The sequence below is a fragment of the Chiloscyllium punctatum genome, chromosome 8, assembly GCF_047496795.1.
Source record: "Chiloscyllium punctatum isolate Juve2018m chromosome 8, sChiPun1.3, whole genome shotgun sequence".
Lineage (NCBI taxonomy): Eukaryota > Metazoa > Chordata > Chondrichthyes > Orectolobiformes > Hemiscylliidae > Chiloscyllium > Chiloscyllium punctatum.
The window spans coordinates 90814772-90829481 of NC_092746.1; the positions used below are offsets into that span (position 1 = coordinate 90814772).

At 42.7% G+C, this 14710-nt stretch overlaps 1 long non-coding RNA gene across 1 annotated transcript in view; it reads left to right on the forward strand.

Moving 5' to 3' along the window:
- The first annotated feature begins 364 nt into the window (after positions 1–364).
- The window catches only part of LOC140480260 (uncharacterized), a 35358-nt gene continuing 21012 nt past the window's right edge, over positions 365–14710 (forward strand). The window contains exon 1 of the long non-coding RNA XR_011961235.1: positions 365–434. This is a non-coding gene — a long non-coding RNA (uncharacterized lncRNA). The remainder of the gene's footprint in view (positions 435–14710) is intronic.

Genomic DNA, 14710 nt, shown 5'->3' on the forward strand with positions numbered 1-14710 from the left:
GGAGTGTTACAGAAATTTTGCTCACTCTGAGAGCTGGCTCTGAGGGAGCGGGACCGGTGAGTGAGGGACTCTGCTTTTTGTGTCAGAGGAGAGGACTGACTCTGAGCTAGCTGGCCCACAGCCAGTGCACTGTGAGGAGGGAGAAGGAAGAAGAAGTGGATAAACAGGACTGTTGCTCCTGCTACAGCCTGGGCCTGCTTCTTGTGCTGCAGACTGGGCCTTGCCCACAGCTGAACACTGATTGCTGGTGCCTGGGGGCTGTCTCAACCACTGCTGCTGCCTGAGGCCTAAACCAAAGAGAAAAAAGAGAAAACAAAACAGGACTGTCAGTCATCCTGCTCACTCTGAGGGAGCTGGATCAGTGTCAAAGACTCTCCATATGTAAATGAAGGATGACTTGGTGGCAGGATATCCACCTGTGGGGAGTTATTTCAGTAAGTATTCACATAACATTGTAAACTATTTTCATGCACAGGAAAAAAAGATGTTTGAGTTTATTTTCATGCAATACTTGCAATCATTCAATGGTCTGGGCTAGATGCTTAAGAGGAATGCACTAGCCAGTAATATACAAGCAGAGAAATTGTTTGAATATATAGATTGACAGCAGTTTTGCAGTTAAAAAGAATGTTATGTAAATATGATTGTGTCTTGTTCATTTTTGGGAAATATTTCTCAACTTTTCTGGTTAAAGAGACTATTTTCAGCAAAGGTAATCAGGCGATAATTATCAGTGGATGATGAGCAAGAATATTATGTACATTTTGCTTTAGTACCACAATCTTTTCTGCTTATTGGAATAACTCTTCAAGCACTATAACTAGAGGGCAATATACATTGTGAATTCAGCCCCTTTTTTTCTTCTTTTACTATTTACTAATTCGGTCAACCTCGAAGTGAATTTTTAAGTCTTGTAAATTTTTTTTTGCTACCTTCAATGTCATGCATGTTTGGACGGAACATTATTAAAACCCATGATTTCAGTTCAATGTGGGACTATTCCAACTCTCTCCTGGCTGCTCTTCCGCTCTCACCCTCTGCAAATTCAAGTTTGTCCAAAGATCTGCTGCCTTTGGCCTGACATGCACGAAGTTCCATTCACCCATCAGTCCTGAGTTCACTGATTGTCATTGGCTCCCTGCCTGATAACATTTCAATGTTAACATTCTCACATTTATTTACAATCCTCCCATGACTTCAAACCCTCCCTCTCTGTTACCTCCTCCAGTCCTCTAACCCTCCGTGATCTCAGTGCTCCTTAAATTCTGACCTCTGTGATGTTGCCAATTTCCATTGCTCCATTGGTAGCAATGCCTTCAACTGTCTCAAACACAAAGTTCTGAAATGCTTCTCTTCAATGTTTCCACCTCAATTTGGCTCTTTTTTTAAAGATGGTGTTTAAAAATGACCTCCTTACTGAGCTTTTACCACCTCTCCTAATAGTACCTTATTTGGCTCAATGTTAAACTTTATTTGAGAACACTCCTGTGAAACACCCTGGGACATTTTATAAGTCTAAAGCCAGTAGATAAATGTAAGTTTCTGCTGTTGTTTCCTGTCAGTAAATGAACATTAGAGTATCCCCAATAAGAAAAACAAAGGCGAGGGTCAATCACATTGCTGTGGGTCTGGAGTCACATGTAAGCCTGGTTAGGATGGCAGATTTCCTTCCCTGCAGGACATTAGTAAACCAGATGGGTTTTTCTGACAATCGACCCTTGTTTCATGATCATCATTAGACTCTTAATTCCAGATTGTTTTTAGTTGAATCCAAATTCCACCATCTGCCATGGCAGGACTCAGTTCCTGGGTTCCCGGATCAGTACTGAGGTCTCAGGATTAATAGTCTAATGAGAATGCCACCAGGCTGTTGCCTTCCCAAATACCTGGTCTACAGCCAGATGCAGGAATTCTCCATGCTGGGATTTCAGACACCTTAGATTCACTCAAATTCTAATGTATCAGTGCAGACTGGTATATAGTGAATTGTGGTGTACTGGTCTTCAACAAAAGGATTGTGAGTCTACCTGATTGTGTCATGGCCAGGTAAGTTGACAACACCCTAAAGGGTTTTTAAAAACAGATTATATTCAGATTGGTTCCCTTTTCAAAAAATGTTAGTGTCTATACCTTTGACACTACAGAGGTTGAGTTAAAAATCACAACACCAGGTTATGGTCCATCAGGTTTATTTGATTATCCGAATACCAATTATCTGGAAATCGGATTATCCGAAGGAGATCTCCAGGTCCCAATGGAAACATTACATCAAAGACGTGTTTCCAACAGTGATCGCGTCTTTTGTTTACAGTGATTAAACAGGCTGTTGATGTCCAGTCCAGCTGCCCGGGAGGGGGGGGCCAGTGTTGAATGGGGTTTGGGGCGGGGGGGGGGAGGTGTTACACGGGGTTGGGGGTGGGGGAGGTGTTGCACGGGGTTGGGGGCGGGGGGAGGTGTTGCACGGGGTTGGGGGTGGGGGGAGGTGTTGCTTGGGGTTGGGGGAGGGGGGAGTTGTTGCACGGGGTTAGGGGAGGGGGAGGTGTTGCACGGAGTTGGGGGTGGGGGAGGTGTTGCACGGGGTTGGGGGCGGGGGGAGGTGTTGCACGGGGTTGGGGGCGGGGCCTCACCCGCTATGTGTTGCTGTAGTCTCCTAGAGGAGTAGACATTAAAAACTCCGAGCCCCAGAGGAAAGGCATTTAATCGATTACCCGAATAATCAATTATGTGAATGAAATAGTGCCCGCCCAACATGTTCAAGGTTCCCCTGTACCAGCTTTTGGAGCACTGCTCCTTCATCAGTAGGGCAGGACTATAGGACACAGAATTTATAGTAAAAGATCAAAAGTGTTGAATTGAATTGAATTGAATTTATTGTCGCGTGTGCCAAGGCACAGTGAAAAGCTTTGTCTTGCTAACAATACAGGCAGATCACAGTGTTAAGTAGCATAGGTGGTAAATAATAGGTAAGCAGCCGCAAAAACAAAAACACAGGTACAGGCAAATGTTAAGAGTTTGTGAGTCCATTCAGTACCCTAACAACAGTAGGGTAGAAACTGTTTCGAAACCAGCTGGTGCATGTGTTCATGCTTCTGTACCTTCTCCCCGATGGTAGTGGTTGTGGAAAACCATTGCCAGGGTGGGATGGATCTTTGAGAATGCTGGTGGCCTTTCCTTGACAGCAGGCCTGGTAGATGGATTCTATAGATGGGAGGTTGGCCTTTGTGACTGTCCGTGTCGAGTTCACCACTCTCTGTAACCGTCTCCAATCTTGAATGATACAGTTGCCATACCAGGTAGTGATACACCCAGACAGAATGCTCTCGATGGCGCACCTATAAAAGTTGGAAAGGGTATTCGCCATCATGTCATACGACTGATGCGATATATTGAATAAACCTAGATTGCTGTTAAGTCTTTAATCACTTAGAATGGGTTGCAGAGGGTTCAGAAAAGATTTACAAGGATGTTGCCAGGGTTGGAGGATCTGAGCTACAGGGAGAGGCTGTTTTCCCTGGAGCGTCGGAGGCTGAGGGGTGACCTTATAGAGGTTTACAAAATTATGAGGGGCCTGGATAGGATAAATAGACAAACTCTTTTCCCTGGGATCAGGGAGTCCAGAACTAGAGAGCACAGGTTTAGGGTGAGAGGGGAAAGATATAAAAGAGACCTACGGGGCAACTTTTTCACGCAGAGGGTGGTACGTGTATGGAATGAGCTGCCAGAGGATGTGGTGGAGGTTAGTATAATTGCAACATTTCTGAGGTATTTGGATGGGTATATGAATAGGAAGGGTTTGGAGGGATATAGGCCGGGTGCTGGCAGGTGGGACTAGATTGGGTTGGGATATCTGGTCGGCATGGATGGGTTGGACCGAAGGGTCTGTTTCCATGCTGTACACTTCTATGAGTCTATGACTCTATAAGGAAATCCCAGAACTTCTTTCAAGTCACAATCCTTAGATAACTTAAAAAAAATGTGACATCTCAGTTTAGACAATGCCCTGGTGTTGTGATTTTTAACTTCGTCCACCCCAGTCCAACACCTTCACATCACTACAGGAAGTCAGACATTGAGGAGCATATTTAAAGCCTTCTGTCAGAGAGTGTTGTCATCACCTTGATGAGCATTTTTACCCTTCCCTTGGATTGGTGATAGTCGACTGCTTTAATTCTTGAACTGATGTAGTCGATGGGGTTGAGTCCATCCACAGTGCTGTTAGGAAAGGAATCCTAAGATTTTAACTAAGGATAACTAAATTCCTTACAGGTAATGAATGGTAATATGGTTCCCAGTTGGAATCAATGGGGCTATTAAGGGAACTTGAGGGTAATGTTTCCATGCATCTGTTGCCTTCATCCTCCTTGATGGCAGAGGTCATGGATTCTGGAAATTATCATGCAATAGCCAGGGCTACGTGATCCCACAGACAATAAATCAAATCTAGCTCTAACATCCTACCACATCCTGCATTTGGTCTTGCTACATTTGAGCAGAAATGGCTTCAGTGTTTGAGGAGTTGCTGAACGTTGTGCAATCATTAGCAAACACCCCTAATTTGGTCCTTTTGATGGAGGGAGGGTGATGGGTGAAGTAGCTAAAGATGTTTGACCTTGTCCACTATCCTGAGGAACCTCTGCAGAGATGTTCTGGAGCTGAGATGACTGACCTTCAATGACCAAACCCATCTTCCTTTGTGCCAGGTACAACTCCAACCAGTGAAGCGATATCCTTAATTCCCATTGACTCCAGCTTCACTTCAGTTCCTTAATCCCATCCAGTCGTGTCTTTTTCCTTCCTAATTGATTGCAGATTGTTGGAATTGCAAATGGTCAGGTTGGATTTGTTCTGCTTTTTGGATAGTTTTTCACATTTCTGGGTAGGTGCCAGTGCTTTGGCTGGACTAGAACAGCTTGCCAAGGGATGTGCCCAGTTAGGGATCACAAGTTTTTACAGCAAAGCCAGAATATTGACAGGGCCCATAGTCTTTGAAGTATCGAGTGCCTTAAGCTGCTTCTCGGTTGCATGTGAAGTGAATTGATCGAAGAATTGGACCAGTGAGGCTGGGACTTCATGAGCAAGTAGAGATACATCATCCACTTCAGACCTTTGGTTGAAGGTGAGTACAAAGCCTTCAGCCTTGATATGTTGGGCTTCACATCATTAAGGATTGATATATTTGTGGAACCCTCCTGCTGATTATTTAATTGTGCATTTCTATTCATGACAGGATGTGGCAGGATGGTAGGGCTGAATCTGATTTGTTGTCTATGGGATCCCTTAACCCTGGTTATTGCATAGTAACTTACTGATTGACACACAAATAGTCCTGTGTGTAATGTCACCAGGTTGACAGCTCAGTTTTAGGTATGCCTGACGCTGCTCCTTGTATATCTTCCTGCACTCCTCATTGAACTGGAATTTGATAATCTGGCTAAAGTCAAATACTGAGGATGTTGGAAATTTGAAACAAAAACAGAGAATGCTTGAGAAACTCAGCAGATCTGGCAGCATCTGTGGAGAGAAGCCATAGTTAATATTTCGGGTCCCAGTGATTCTTCTTCAGAACTGGAGAAGGACAGTCACTGGATTCGAAACGTTAAAGCTTTCTTTTCACAGATGCTGGCTGACCCGCTGAATGTTTCCAGTAATTTTTGATTCCCAGTATCTGCAGTTCTTTTGGTTTGCTCTTCAAATTCTAGCCCATTTTTCTTGGTGTTAATGCTGCAGAACAAGATGGAAAGTATCTTTGCCATGAAGTTGGAACACCAGGACTGTACACTACCAATATTGTCTCAGACAGATACATCAGTGACCAGTAACTTGGTGATGCCATCCTTCCTGATGAAGGGCTTTTGCCCGAAATGTTGATTCTCCTGCTCCTCAGATGCTGCCTGACCTGCTGTGTTTTTCCAGCACCACACTCTTGACTTTAATCTCCAGCATCTGCAGTCCTCATTTTCACCCAGTACAGGTGCTGCTGAGCCACTCTTGCTGACAGACATTTGAAGTCCTCCACCCAGAATACTTTCTGTCCCTGGTCAACTCAACGCTTTTTCAAATGGCATTAAACATAAGGAAGTATTCTCTCGTCAGTTAGCATGTGTTGGTTTTGTTGGCAATGTATGATAATCAGCAGGAGGTTTCCTTGCACATGTCTGACTTGACCTCATGGGGTTCAGAGTCAAGGCTGAAGACTTTTAAGGTAGCAATCTCCCAAAGGATAATTCTTTTCCTCCACCTCTAATGGATCTCATGATGTGGACAAAGGCAAAAGTCACACAACACCAGATTAGTCCAACAGGTTTTTTTTTAAACCACAAACTTGCAGAGTCCCTGTTCCTTCCTCAGGCAGCTACCTGAAGAACGAGCAGAGCTGCAAAAGCTTGTGGTTTCAAATAAACCTGTTGGACTAACCTGATGTCGTGTGATTTTTGACTCTAATGTATCTGTCATGCCAATGGGACAGAACTTCCAGGGATGGGGATGGTGGTATCTGAGATATTGCCTGTTCCTGCTTATGTTTCTTATTTAAATTTGGTTTTCAGTGTAATTTATGACAGAAAATGAAATCAAAGGAACACTGTCTTCATGTAAACCTGATGGTGAAATCAATTTCTTGGTTTGCTTAAAATATGCAAAATGATGTCTCTGAGGTCAAAACCCATCGTTGTGCATCTTGTGTTTATGAAACTGAAGTAGAACTAATGGCAAACCAGCCTTTGTTCTTCTTTTACAAGCAAATAAAAATTGATGAATCTTTTCATGTGAAGGCTATAGTTTTTACAAACAATTTCAATCTGAAATTAGATGATGTTTAGACAAGACATATTGAATTGATTGCACGATACGCAGATTTAGAGAGTAATACACATAAATGGCACATTTATATACTGAACCAAAATGGGCCTATTTAATTTACTTTACCCAATGTACTGTCCAATTGTATCATGTTCTTCTGGAATAATGACTTGGTGGAATGGCAAACCACTGTTTATTACATCATGTTTATCACAACAAAAGCAGGTAATGTTCCAACAACTGCACATTTACGATACTTGCCTGAGGGAGCTGACAGATTATAAAGTACTGTGCCTTTGTTTTGTGAATCTGATACTTATCAGATTGATATCAAAGGCTTTGATACTCCCTGACACAGGCCCTGAGGAGATTGGTCTTAATAGCACACACTGTCATTGGCTCAATGTGATTTACTTTTGTATGAAATATAGCTTCTGGAGGCAGCTTCTGACAAACTTACAAATTTTGTTTGATTTTTACATCTGGTCTGTAATCAGTTGCTCTGTATTGATAAAAACTAATGCTGACTGAAGTAGCAATAAACCATTTGTTGCACTCCAAGAAAGAAAGCATTAAAAAAAGAATCAAAAGAAAAATTCCCAGTCAGTTTGAAAACATCGCCTATTTAGTAGCAGACCAGATTTCATTCAAGGAGTCAAATTGAATTCAATAACCAGATGAACTCTAAACAGTGATCCCAAGTCACTCTGAGTCCAGCTTGTTAGCTTGTTTCTGAAATAAGTGGGTTTCTATCTCCAGGTCTCTATCTTTTGCACCAATGTATTGGACTCCCCCATCATTAAAGATGGGGATATTTGTGTCGTCTCCTCCTCCACCTGTGTCATTTAATTGCCTGCACCGTTCAAGATTGATCTGATCCATTGCTGTGGAATCATTGCGCTCTGCCATCAGATGAATATGCTGTTTAACACACAAGTTGTCCTGTTTTGGAGCTTCCCCATTTTTAGGCATGCCTGAGGTGGTTCCTGGATAATCCTCCTGCACTCTTCATTGAACTAGGACTGAGCACTTGGCTTTTGGTAATGGTTGAGTGGGGGATATGCTGGGCCATGAGGTTGCACATTCTGTTGGAATATAATTAAACTCTTGTTGATGACTCACAGCACCCGAGAGTTGCTCAGTCTTGTGTTGAGTCTGTTCAAAGTCTATCCCATTTTATCTCAATGATAGTGCCACACACTATGTTAGACATTCTGAATTTGAAGACAGGACTTCACCTCCACAAGGACCATGTGGTGGTCACCTTTACTTATTATTATTATTGAGAGATGCACCTGCAGCAGGCAGATTGATATGGATGAGGACAAATATGTTTTCCCTTTTGTTGACTCTCTTTCCACCTGCTGTTGATCCAATTCTTTAGGACTCAACCAGTTTGGACAGTAGTGGTGCTGCCGAGAGCTTGGTGAGTGGTATTCAGCAAGAAGCCTCTTTGCCCATGCTTGCTGTAATACCACGAGACTCAGACTCAGTCTCAGTGTTGTGGAATCCCAGGGTAACTTCCTCATGACTGTATGCCTCTGTGCCACCACCTCAGAGTATTGGTCAGAGTATTGAGCACAGGAGTTGGGAGGTCATGTTGGCCTTGGTTCGGCCTCTGTTGGAATACTGTATGCAATTCTGGTCTCCTTCCTATCAGAAAGATGTTGTGAAACTTGAAAGGGTTCAGTAAAGATTTACAAGGATGTTGCCAGGGTTGGAGGATTTGAGCTATAGGGAGAGGCTGAACAGGCTGGGGCTGTTTTTCCTGGAGCATTGGAGGCTGAGGGGTGACCTTATAAAGGTTTACAAAATTATGAGGGGCATGGATAGGGTAAATAGACAAAGTCTTTTACCTGGGGTCGGGGAGTCCAGAACTAGAGGGCATAGGTTTAGGGTGAAAGGGGAAAATATGAAAGAGACCTAAGGGGCAACTTTTTCACGCAGAGGGTGGTAAGTGTATGGAATGAGCTGCCAGAGGATGTGGTGGAGGCTGGTACAATTGCAACATTTAAAAGGCATTTGTATGGGTATATGAATAGGAAGGGTTTGGAGGGATATGGGCTGGGTGCTGGTAGATGGGACTAGATTGGGTTGGGATATCTGGTCGGCATGGACGGGTTGGACTGAAGGGTCTGTTACCGTGTTGTACATCTCTATGACTTTATGACTCTGTGACCTCAGTTAGATCTATCCTGCCTGTTGGGGAGGATGATGGTGATGTCCAGGACATTGTATACTAAGGTGTGATTCCGTCAGCATGTCTATGTCAGGGTGTTAATTGACTAGTTTGTGGAACTACTCTCTAAATTTTGGCACAATCCCCAAAATAATAGTAAGGAGGATGTTGTACTGTCAGCAGCACTGTGGTTGTCATTTCTGGTACCTTATTTGGTGCCAAGAGTTCTCCCTGGCCTCATTCCTATTTTCCATTCTAGTGATTGATACAACTGAATGGTTCGCTCATCCATTTCATAGAGCAGTTAAGAGTTAATCACATTACTGTGGGTCTGGAGTCACATGTAGGCACGACCAGGTCAAGGGAATGAATGAACCAGATATGTTTTTACAACAATCAATAAAGGTTTTTTGGTCATCGGTAAGGCTTTTCATTTTTTTTTGTTGAATACAGGGATTTGTTCTCAGTTCACCAGAACATTAACCGTGTCTCTGGAACAGTAATCCTGTGACAATGCCAATACACCACCTTCTCTCCCACAAACTGGGACACCAAGGATCTAGGTTGTAGCGTCATCAGCATGGAACCAGACCCTTTGGCCCAAGTCATTCATGCCGACCAGGTTTCTTAAACTGAACCAGTCACATTTGCCTGTGTTTAGCCTATCTCCTATTAACTTTTAATGCATTGTCTGAGCTGTGATGTCACCTTTTTATATACTGTTATAACCTTAAGTTATGTTGGGTCAGTGACTTGAAAGAAATTCTGGGATTTACATATTAATCAATCAAAACCTGCATCCCCATTCAAAGTGATTAAAGCCTTAACACCAATCTAGGTTGGTCTAATACAGTTGTATGACACTTTAATCTTTTACTTAAATTCTGTGTCCTATGTATCCTACCCCTCCAGCTACCTGATGAAGGAGCAGTGCTCTGAAAGCTTGCATTTTCAAATAAACCTATAATCTCGTGTCATGTGATTTTCAACTTTGTCTACCCCAATCCAACACTGGCACCTCCACATCCTATATCCCTCTAAACCTTTCCTATTCACATACCTGTCCGAATTTCTTTTACATGTTACAACTGTACTTGCCATTTTCTCTGGCAGGGCATTCCATTTACAAATGACTGTGGCAAAAGGTTGCCCCTCAGGTCCCTTTTAAATCTTTCTCCTCTCAACTCAAAATTATTTTGAACTCCCTAAGTTTGAACTCCCCTACGCTAGGGAGAAGACCTTTGCTATTCACCTTATCTATGCCTCCCATCATTTTATAAACCTCTGTAAGGTCACCCCTCAACCTCTACGCTCCAGTGGAATAAGTCCCAGCTTTCCAGCTTCTCCTAATAAGTCAAGCCCTCCATTCTCAGCAACATCCTTGTAAATCTTTTCTGCATTCTTTCCAATTTAATATTCCTTCCTATAACAGGGTGACCTGATCTGCATACAGTACTCCAAAAGTAGCCTCACTAATAACCTGGACCCACTCAAAAGGTCCTTAAGCTACTTTATTTTCTCTCCAACCAAGTCTGTCATTGTCTGACCCTTTCAGAATTATCAATTTATACAACATCTCCCTCTCCAAAGAAGGTTTGCCAGGATGCTGCCTGGACCAGAAGGCTTGCCTTGTGAAGAAAGGTTGAATAAGCTCCGACCTTTCTCTCTGGAAAGAAGGAGGAAGAGAGGAGACCTGTTCGAGGTGTACAAGATAATGAGAGGAATAGATAAAGTCAATAGCCAGAGACCTTTCCCCAGGCAGGACTGACTGGTACGAGAAGTCATAGTTTGAAGATATTAGGAGGAAGATATAAAGGAGACATCAGAGGTAGGTTCTTTATGCAGAGAGTTGTGAATATATGGAATGCGTTGCCAGCTGTGGTGGTGGAAGCGAAGTCACTGGGGACATTTAAGCGACTGCTGGACATGCACCTGGATAGCAGTGAGTTGAGGGGTGCGTAGGTTAGTTACTATATTTTACATTAGGGTTAAATCTAGGCACAACATCATGGGCCAAAGGGCCTGTTCTGTGCTGTACTTTTCTATGTTCTATGTAAGTTTTCTTTTTCTCATGATTAACATTTTGATATTCATTCATGTAATTATATTTGACATGACCCCATTACCCCAAGTCTGACTTCAGGCAATTTGGAAGTTTCACAATTCTTCCACAAGTTTGTAACAGGTCTGGGAAATGTGTGAGCCTTCACCTTAAGGACTGTATATTCCGTTCTTGACCTTGTGATCTTGGTAAATCATTGCAGTCAAGATGTTGCTCACCAAATCATGGTAGATAATCGTTCTTCAAAAAGGAGGTTTCTTTCTTCCCTTTATTTTTTTTACTGACTGTGGGCATTTCTGGAAAGGCCAGCATTTGCTGCCAGCCCTAATTGCCCTTGAACTGAATGGTTGCTCAGCAATTTTGGAGGGCAATTTGGAAGTAGCCACACTGTCATCCATCCATCAAGAATCACATGTAAGCCAGACCAGGTAAGGATGGCAGATTTCCTTCCCAGAGGTACATTAGTGAACAGATGATTTTACCCCGATCAGAGTTTACTCGGTTATTATGAGGCTAGTTTTTAATTGCAGGTATTTATTGAATTGCAATTTCATTAATTTTGGTTTATTAACCCATGTCCTTAGATCATCGTATTCTGAATGACACTATGACCATGATGCTCCCAACTTTGTCTCCTTTGTTCAGTTCCCTTCGTGAGACAAACAATATATGTTTGCTGTTGGTTTACTGCTTCTTTAATATCACTGTATTGTTCCTCATAGAGTCATAAGCACAGAAACAGACCTTTTGGACCAACTCGTCCATGCCAACCAGCTTTCCTAAACTGAACTAGTCCCATTTATCTGCATTTGGCCAATATACCTCTCAACCTTTCCTATACATGTACATGTACAAATATCATTTAAATGTTATAATTGTACTTGCCTCTATCACTCCCTCTGTCAGCTCATACCATGTCCGCACCACCCTCTGTGAAAAGGTCTCAACCTATTCAGCCTCTGCCGATAATGCAAACACTCTAGTTTCAGCAACATCCTTAAGACATTTCTGCACCCTCTCAAGTTTAATAACATCCTTCCTATAGAAGGACAAACAGAATTATACACAGTATTTGAAAAGTGGCCTCATCAATGTCCTGTACAGCTACAACATGACCTCCCAACCGCCAATACTCAATGTTCTGACCGATGAAGGCATGCAAGCAAAATGCTTTCTTCACCACCCACTTTCAATGAACTATGCACCTGCACCCCTATGTCTCTTTGTTTGGCAACAGCCCCTATGCCCTACCATTAAGTGTATAAGTCCTGCCCTGGTTTGTTTTTCCAAAATGCAACATCTCACATTTATCTAACTTAAACTATATCTGCCACTGCATAGCCTTTTGGCCCATCTAATCAAGGTCCCATTATACTTGGAGATAATCTTCTTCACTGTCCACTACATCATCTATTTTGGTGTCATCTGCAAAACTTACTAACCATTTCTCCTTTATTCACCTCCAAGTCATTTTTATAAATTATAAAAAGCAGTGGACCCAGCACCGATCCCAGTAGCACACTGCTGGTCACAGGCCTACAGTCCATCCCTGAGCCCTTTTAAAGGAGAGAGAAACAGACAAAGGGAGCACATGGTGAGGTCGGTGCAGGGGAGAGAGAGAGAGAGAGAAAGAAACCCACACTGCTAACTGACACAGCAATGAACCTGCACAGTTACTACCTTTGCTGTTTGAATTCATGTATCGTTGGACATTGGAGTGCGTCTGGGAAAATTAATAAACAGTGAAATTCACAACTGATCGAGGAACCTGTTTGGGAGAGATCACAGCACAGAAACAGATAAGTGAATATTTTTAAGTGTGGCCTTAGAGTAAGTCCCCAGAAGTGAGTAGAGTGGATTCCTTCTAGATTATATGTTTGATTGAGATATGTCTCTTGATTAAACCTAAAAATGTAAGCCATAAGTATCAAGTTAGCCTGGAGCAGTGTTTTGTAGCTGAATAAGACAATGCTATTTTCTGGGTCGATAGATTGGAAGAAGCAAAAATGGCGTTCCGTAGAGTGATGTGCTCTTCTTGTCAGATGTGGAAGTTTAGGGAGAGTTTACGTGTTACTGAGGATCATATCTGCAATAAATGCCGTTGGTTGCAAATCCTCTCAGGTCAAATGGATCAGTTGGAGAGACAGTTAGAGGCAATGAGGAATTTACAAGAGCAAGGGATGTGATGGAGGGCAGTTTTAGGAAAGGAGAAAAGTTCAAGATACAGTCAGGCAGATGGGTTAACTCCAGGAAAGACAAGAGAGGGAGGCAGGTAGTGCAGGAGTCTTCTGTGGCTATCACCATTCCAAACAAGTATGCTGTTTTGGAAAATGTAGGGGGTGATTAATTCTCAGGGGAATGTAGCACAAACAGACAAGTTTCTGGTATCGAGACTGACTCTAATGCAATGAGGGAGTTTTAAGAGATCAACTACGTTAGGGGACTCTCTAGTCCAGGGATGGGGAAACTGCGAACTTCTAGGCCATTGTGAATGAATCCAAATTTTGCAGAACAAATCTTTTATTTTTTATTAATATGTTTCTTTTCATCTTTTATTATTTTTATTTTAATCTTAAAATGAATGTATTTAAAATACCAGAGAGTGCAAGAAAATTCAACGAAATAATCCTCAGACTGACCGCCACAATTAAAAAAAATGTGAATTTTGAAGAATATATAATTGAAGTTTCTTGGATGCGGCCTTATTAGGTTACAACTAACATAATGTGGCCTTCCAACATGAAAAGATTCCTACCTCTGCTCTAGTCCGAGGCACAGACAGACGTTTCTGTGGCCAGCGGCAAAAAATCAGAATGGTGCGTTGCTTCCCTGGTGCCAGGATCAAGGATATCTCAGAAAAGGTGCAGAATGTTCTCAGAGGGGAGAGGGACCAGCAAGAGGTCATTGTACATGTTGGAACCAATGACATAGGAGGGAAAAGGAGGAGATTCTGAAGGGAGAATATAGAGTTAGGCAGGAATTTAAAAAGGAGATCCTTGAGAGTAGTAATATCTGGATTACTGCTGGTGCTGTGAGCTAGTGAGGATAGGGATATGAGGACAGAGCAGATGTATGCATGGCTGAGGAGCTGGTGTATGGGTGAAGGATTCACATTTTTGGATCATTGGAATCACTTCTGGGGTGGAAGTGACCTGTACAAGGAGGACAGATAACACCTAAATTGGAAGGGGACTAATATACTGGCAGGGAGATTTGCTAGAGCTGCTCGGGAGGATTTAAACTAGTAAGGTGGGGGGGGACCCAGGGAGATAACTCTGTGGGAAGCTAGAGAAGTGATTACTGGGCCTCTTGTTGACATATTTGTATCATCGGTAGTCACAGGTGAGGTGCCGGAAGACTGGAGGTTGGCTAACGTGGTGCCACTGTTTAAGAAGGGTGGTAAGATCAAGCCAGGGAACTATAGACCAGTGAGCTTGACATCAGTGATGGGCAAGTTGTTGGAGGGAATCCTGAGGGACAGGATGTACATGTATTTGGAAAGGCAAGGACTGATTAAGGATAGTCAACATGGCTTTGTGCATAGGAAATCATATCCCACAAACTTAATTGGGCTTTTTGAAGAATTAACAAAGAGGATTGATGAGGGCAGAGCCATAGACGTGATTTATATGGACTTCAGTAAGGTGTTCGACAAGGTTCCCCATGGAAGA